Below are 7,913 nucleotides of genomic sequence, written 5' to 3'. Positions count from 1 at the left end.
TGGTCTGATAGAAGGCAGAATTATTGACCAGAATGAAAATCAGCTTTTAAACATTCTACATGTATCAGTTGGCTATTTATGGGCCAGCTGGTCTAGGATGGCCTCATACATCTGGCTGTTGGCTGGCTGTCAGATGAGTCAACGGGTGACCAGGCCACGTGTCTTTCATTATCTAGCAGGCTAGCTTGGATTTGTTTACATGGTAGTGGCATGATTCCTAGAGAGAGTGGAAATGTGCAAGGTCTCTAGAGACCTAAGCTCAGAACCAGCACACCATCACTTCCATCATATTCTGTGTCCAAGCAAGTCACAGCACCAGTGGATTCAAGGCCTGGGAGAAATAGACTTTACCTCTTGATGGGAGGAGCCACAGAGTCACATTGCAACAGGTATAGATATAGGGTGGCTAAAGAATTGTAGCCATTTTGTAACCAGTGTAACAGAGGCTGTGGGCTTGGACAAATGTTTCCTCTTCTTGTCTGCTGGAGAAAATGACTGGGAAGGAGCACAGAGACCTAGAAGCAGGGTGAAAGGGGATGGCAGATTATCTAGGTAGAAATGCTCTGGAGTTTAGAGATATTGTGTAGGCTGGAAAGGTAGGTGCTGGGAAAGACAGTTTTTGTTTTTGTTTTTTCTAGGAATCGGTTCAAACTTGAATGTGCATACAAATCCCCTAATTCTGATTCAGTAGATCTGGGTTAAATCTTCAATTGCTGCATTTCTAAGAGTCTCCCAGGCAATGCTGCAGCTGATCTTAACACCACACTTTGCACAGCAAGATTCTAGACTCTTCAACCATCATTCTCCTGGAGAAGAGTCTAGCTTAATGGAAAACCAGAGAGTTGATATTAGAAAGAGCATTTATTTGTGAAATACCTAGTATTTGTCAGGAACTGTGCCAAGGACTTTCTGTGCCTTGTTTAATTCTGGTCACAGCTTTGTAAGCTAGGCAATGTTATCCTTATTTGAGAATAAAATTATAATACAAGGGTTTTGGGTTGCCTGTCCATTGTGTTACAGTGTGGATAAAGGATGACCACACTTACAATACTGGGCATGGTGCCATGAATGTAATAAAACATAATAAATAGATTGATGTGATCCTATGGTTGGTCAGGCTCATGTTTTTCCAAGGTGAACTAAATCTTTCCAAGCCTACCTCTCTTTGGATACCTCAGCTTATGAATTGGTTCAGTCACTACACTATTTTCTACTAGATCAAAATGTCAAAGAAGTTCACCCTCTGTACTGCTGAAATTGTGCAGTGAGTTTCCTTAAGATCACCCCCAAAAGAGAAAGCCTTTGAAGTCTGGAATGATTGGTAGGATTGAGTCATATATTTGTACAGTGTATCACTTATATAAACATAGATGTTGGTCCTTGTGATAAGGAATAACGAAAACTACAAACTCACAACTGCCAAAGACAAGTTACAGAGAAGGACTTCTACCCATTTCTGGTGCCCTTCATTCCTTTGTATACAACCAATTATTAATTATCACTTGTTTCTTTCATGGATGGTGTCTTTGGTGATATATTGTGTTCAAAAATCTTTGCCATTTGGAATGATCTCCTATGTTATCCTCTAGGAATTTTACAGTTTTACATTTTACATTTGGGTCTGTGATCCAGTTTAATTCTTGTGCAGGATGTAATATCTATGTCTAGGTTCATTATTTTGTTTGTGGATGTCCAGTTGTTCTAGCACCATTTGTTGAGAACACTTTTTACTTCTTTGTATTGCTTCTGCTACCTGTCAAAATCAGTTGACTGTATTTATATGGGTCTATTTCTGGACTCTGTATTCTGTTTCATTGAGCTATTTGTCTATTCTTTTGCCAATACCACTGTCTTAATTACTGTAACTTTTATCATAAGCCTTGAAGTCAGGTAGTACCAGTCTTCGAACTTTATTTTTCAATACTGTTTCAGCTACTCTGGGTCTTTTGCCTCTTCATATAAACTTTAGAAGGAGTTTGTTGATATTCACAATATAACTTGATGGAATTTTGATAGGGATTGAATTGAACATGTAGATTAAGCTGGGAAGAACTGACATTTTGATAATATTGGGTTTTCCTATCCATGAACGTGGGCTATCTCTCCATTTATATAATTCTTTGATTTTCATCAGAGTTTTGTAGTTCTCATCATATAGATCTTGTACATATTATTTTTCACATTTATACCTAAGTACAGTAAAACATTGGTTTGTGAGCATAATTTGTTCTACAAACATTCTTGTAATCTAAAACACTTACATATCAAAGTGAATTTCCCCATAAGAAATAATAGAAACTCAGATGATTCATTCCACAACCCAAAATAAAAATGTGTATACACACACACACACACACACACACACACACACACACACACACACAGGCACACACACACCCTACATCTTTATCCATTCATCAGTCAAAGGACATTTGGGCTCTTTCCATAATTTGGCTTTTGTTGATAATGCTGCTGTAAACATTGGGGTTCATGTGCCCCTTCAAATCAGTATTTTTGTATCCTTTAGGTAAAATCCTAGTACTATAATTGCTGGGTTATAGGGTAGTTCCACTTTTAACTTTTTGAGGAATCTCCATACTGTTTTCCAGAGTGGCCGCACTAATTTGGATTCTCAGCAACAGTGAAAAAGGGCTTCCCTTTCTCTGCATCGTTGCCAACCTCTGTTGTTTCTTGCATTGTTAATTTTAGCCATTCTGACAGGTGTGAAGTGATATATCATTGTGGTTTGGGTTTGTATTTCTCTGATGATGAGTGATGTTGAGCATCTTTTCATATGTCTGTTAGCCATCTGTATTTATTCTTTGGAAGAATGTCTATTCATGTCTTCTGCCCATTTCTTAACTGGATTATTTGTTTTGGGGGTGTTGAGTTTGGTTGGTTTTGGGTCTTTATAGATTTTGTATACTAACCCTTTATCAGATATGTTATTTGCTAATATCTTCCCTCATTCCATAGGCTGCATTTTAGTTTTGTTGATTGTTTCCTTTGCTTTGCAGAAATTTTTATCTTGATGAAGTCCCACTAATTCATTTTTGCTTTTGTTTCCCTTGTCTCTAGAGACGTGTCTAGTAAGAAGTTGCTCCAGCCAAGGTCAAAGAGATTGCTGCCTGTTTTCTCCTCTAGGATTTTGATTCTCCGCTGTCTCACATTTAGGTCTTTCATCCATTTTGCATTTATTTTTATGTATGGTATAACAAAGTGGTCCAGTTTCATTCTTCTGCATGTTGCTGTCCAGTTTTTCCAACACCATTTGTTGATGAGATTTTTTTTCCATTTAATATTCTTTTCTGCTTTGTCGAAGATGAGTTGGCCGTACAGCTGTAGGTCCATTTCTATGTTCTGTTTCATTGTGTCAGTTTTGGGGCCATACCTTCTTGATTCCTACAGTTTTCTTATGTAGCTTGATGTCCGGAATTGTGAGGCCTGCAGCTTTGCTTTTCTTTTTCAAGATTGCTTTGACTATTTGGGGTCCTTTGAGTTTCCATAGGATGGTTCCAGCTCTGTGAAGAACACTGGTGGTATTTTTATTGGTATTGCATTAAATATGTATGTTGCTTTGGGTAGCATAGACATTTTAACAATACTTGTTATTCTAATCCATGATCATGGAATGTCTTCCCATTTCTTTGTGTCCTCTTCAATTTCTTTTATAAGTATTCTGTAGTTTTCAGAGTACAAATCTTTTACTTCCTTGGTTAGGTTTATTCCTAGGCATCTTACTGTTTTTGGTGCAATTGTAAATGGAATTGATGCCTTGATTTCTCTTTCTGCTGCTTCATTATTAGTGTTTAGAAATGTAACAGATTTCTGTACATTGATTTTGTATCCTGCAACTTTGCTGAATTCATGTATCAGTTCTAGCATTTTTTTTTTTTTTGGTGGAGTCTTTTGAGTTTTCTACAGAGTATCATGTCGTCTGCAAATAGTGAAATTTTACTTCCTCTTTGCCTATTTGGATGCCTTTGTTGTTGTTGTTGTTGTCTGATTGTTGAGGCTAAGACTTCCAGTACTATGTTAAATAGTAATGGTGAGAGTGGAAATCCTTGTCATGTTCCTTACCATAGGGAAAAGATTCTCAGTTTTTCCCCATTAAGGATGATATTAGCTATAGGTCTTTCATATATGGCCTTTATTATATTCAGATATGTTCCATCTGTCCCTACCTTGTTGAGACTTTTTATCAAGAATGGGTGCTGCATTTTGTCAAATGCTTTTTTCTGCATCTATTGACAGGATCATATGGTTTTATCCTTTCTTTTATTAACATGGTATATCATGTTGATTGATTTGTGAATATTGAACCAGCCCTGTAGCCCAGGAAGTAATCCCACTTGATCATGGTGAATAATTCTTTCAGAATAATTCTTACTGTTGAATTCAATTTGCTAGTGTTTTATTGAGAATTTTTGCATCCATGCCTCAAGGATATTGGCCTGTAATTCTCCTTTTTATTGGGATCTTTGTCTGGTTTTGGAATCAAGGTAATGCTGGCTTCATAGAATGAGTTTGGAAGTTTTCCTTCCATCTCTACTTTTTGGAACAGTTTGAGATGAATAGATATTAACTTCTGAAATATCTGGTAGAATTCCCCTGGGAAGCCATCTGGCCCTGGACTCTTGTTTGTTGGGGATTTTTGATTACTGCTTCAATTTCTTTGCTGGTTATGGGTCTGTTCAAATTTTCTACTTCTTTCTGTTTTGATTTTGGTAATTTGTGAGTCTGTAGGAATTTTTCCATTTCTTCCAGATTGCTCAGTTTGTTGGTATATAGTTCTTCATAGTATTCTTTTAGAATTGTATTTCTTTGGATGTTGGTTTTGATATCTCCTCCTTCATTCATAATTTTACTTATTGGGGTCCTTTATCTTTCCTCTTTGATAAGTCTGGCTAGGGTTTTAACAATTTGATAATTCTTCCAAAAAACTGGCTCTTAGTTTCATTGACCCGTTCTACTGTTTTTGTTTGTTTGTGTCTATATCACTTATTTCTGCTCTAATCTTTATTATTTTCCCTCTTCTGCTGGCTTGGTCTTTATTTGCTCTTACTTTCTGAGCTCTTTTAGGTGTAGGTTAGGTTGTGTATTTCAGACCTTTCTTCCTTCTTGAGGAAGGCCTGTACTGTTATATACTTTCTTCTTATGGCTGCTTTTGCTGGATCACAAGGGTTTTGGACTGTCTTGTTTTCATTTTCATTTGCTTCCATGTTTTTAATTTTTTTCTTTAATTTCCTGGTTTACACATTTATTCTTTTTTTTTTTTAATTTTTTTTTCAACGTTTATTTATTTTTGGGACAGAGAGAGACAGAGCATGAACGGGCGAGGGGCAGAGAGAGAGGGAGACACAGAATCGGAAACAGGCTCCAGGCTCTGAGCCATCAGCCCAGAGCCCGACACGGGGCTCGAACTCACGGAGCGTGAGATCTTGACCTGGCTGAAGTCGGACGCTTAACCGACTGCGCCACCCAGGCGCCCCAACACATTTATTCTTTAGTAGGATGTTCTTTAACCTCCATGTATTTGTGGTGTTTCCAAATTTTTTCTTGTGGTTGGTTTCAAGTATCATAATGTTGTGGTCAGAAAATAGGCATGGTATGATTTCGATATTTTTATATTGGCTGAGGCCTGATTTGTGACCTAGTTTGTGATCTATTCTGGAGAATGTTCTGTGTATACTCGAAAAGATTATATATTCTTCTACTTTAGGATGAAATGTTCTGAATATAACTGTTAAGTCTATCCAATCCAGTGTGTCATTCAAAGCCATTGTTTCCTTGTCAATTTTCTGCTTAGATGATCTGTCCATTGCTATATGTGGGGTGTTGAAGTTTCCTACTATCATTGTATTACTTTCAATGAGTTTCTTAATGTTAGTTATTGATTACTATATTTGGGTGCTACTAAATTGGGGATATTAATATTTACAATTGTTAGATCTTGTTGCATAGGCCCCTTTATTATGATACAGTGTAGTTCTTCATCTCTTGTTATAGTCTTTGGTTTAAAATCTTTCAAGGAAGGATGCTGTATTTTGTCAAATGCTTTCTCTGCATCTGTTGAGAGGATCATATGGTTCTTGTCCTTTCTTTTATTGATGTGATGAATCATGTTAATTGTTTCGTGGATATTGAACCAGCCCTGCATCCCAGGTATAAATCCCACTTGGTCATGGTGAATAATTTTTTTAATGTATTGTTGGATCCAGTTGGCTAATATCTTGTTGAGGATTTTTGCATCCATGTTCATCAGGGAAATTGGTCTATAGTTCCCCTTTTTACTGAGGTCTCTGTCTGGTTTTGGAATCAGGGTAATGTTGGCTTCATAGAAAGAGGTTGGAAGTTTTCCATTTCTATTTTTTGGAACAGTTTCAAGATAATAGGTGTTAACTCTTCCTTAAATGTTTGGTAGAATTCCCCTGGAAAGCCATCTGGCCCTGGACTCTTGTTTTTTGGCAGATTTTTGATTAATTCGATTTCCTTACTGGTTATGGGTCTGTTCAAATTTTCTATTTCTTCCTGTTTCCGTTTTGGTAGGGTATGTTTCTAGGAATTTGTCCATTTCTTCCAGATTGCCCATTTTATTGGCATATAATTGCTCATAATATTCTCTTATTATTTTTATTTCTGTTGTGTTGGTTGTGATTTCTTCTCTTTCATTCTTGATCTTACTTATTTGGGTCCTTTCCTTTTTCTTCTTGATCAAACTGGCTAGTGGTTTATCAATTTTGTTAATTCTTTCAAAGAACCAGCTTCTGGTTTCATTGATCTGTTCTACTGGTTTTGTTTTTTCTTTTTTTTGGTTTCTATAGCATTAATTTCTGCTCTAACCTTTATTATTTCCTGTCTTCTGCTGGTTTTGGGTTTTATTTGCTGTTCTTTTTCCAGCTCCTTAAGGTGTAAGGTTAGGTTGTGTATCTGAGATCTTTCTTCCTTCTTTAGGAAGACCTGGATTGCTATATACTTTCCTCTTATGACCACCTTTGCTGCATCCCAGAGGTTTTGGGTTGTGGTGCTATCATTTTCATTGACTCCATATACTTTTTAATTTCTTATTTAACTGCTTGGTTAGCCCATTCATTCTTTAATAGGATGTTCTTCAGTCTCCAAATATTTGTTACCTTTCCAAATTTTTTCTTGTGGTTGATTTCGAGTTTCATAGCATTGTGGTCTGAAAATATGCATGGTATGATCTCGATCTTTTTGTACTTACTTAGGGCTGATTTGTGTCCCAGTATATGGTCTATTCTGGAGAACATTCCATGTGCACTGGAGAAGAATGTATATTCTGCTTTAGGATGAACTGTTCTGAATATATCTGTTAAGTCCATCTGGTCCAGTGTGGCATTCAAAGCCATTGTTTCCTTGTTGATTTTTTGATTAGATGATCTGTCCATTGCTGTGAGTGGGGTGTTGAAGTCTCCTACTATTATGGTATCACTATCGATGAGTTTCTTTATGTTTGTGATGAATTGATGTATATATTTGGGTATTCCCACATTTGGCTCATAAACGTTGACAATTGTTAGGTCTTCTTGGTCTATAGACCCCTTGATTATGATATAATGCCCTTCTGCATCTCTTGATACAGTCTTTATTTTAAAGTCTAAATTGTCTGATATAAGTATGGCTACTCCAGCTGTCTTTTGCTGACCATTAGCATGATAGAGGGTTCTCCATCCCCTTATTTTCAACCTGAAGGTGTCTTTAGGTCTAAAGTGGGTCTCTTGTAAACAGCATATAGATGGATCTTGTTTTCTTACCCATTCTGTTATCCTATGTCTTTTGATTGGAGCATTGAGTTCATTGATGTTTACAGTGAGTACTGAAAGATAGGAATTTATTGCCATTATGTTGCTTGTAGAGTTGGAGTTTCTGGTGGTGTTCTCTGGTCCTTTCTA

This window comes from Herpailurus yagouaroundi, unplaced genomic scaffold (genome assembly GCF_014898765.1).
Source record: "Herpailurus yagouaroundi ecotype Mexico unplaced genomic scaffold, PumYag 100, whole genome shotgun sequence".
Lineage (NCBI taxonomy): Eukaryota > Metazoa > Chordata > Mammalia > Carnivora > Felidae > Herpailurus > Herpailurus yagouaroundi.
The sequence above is the reverse complement of the archived record's forward strand: the minus strand, read 5'-3'. Positions refer to the sequence as shown.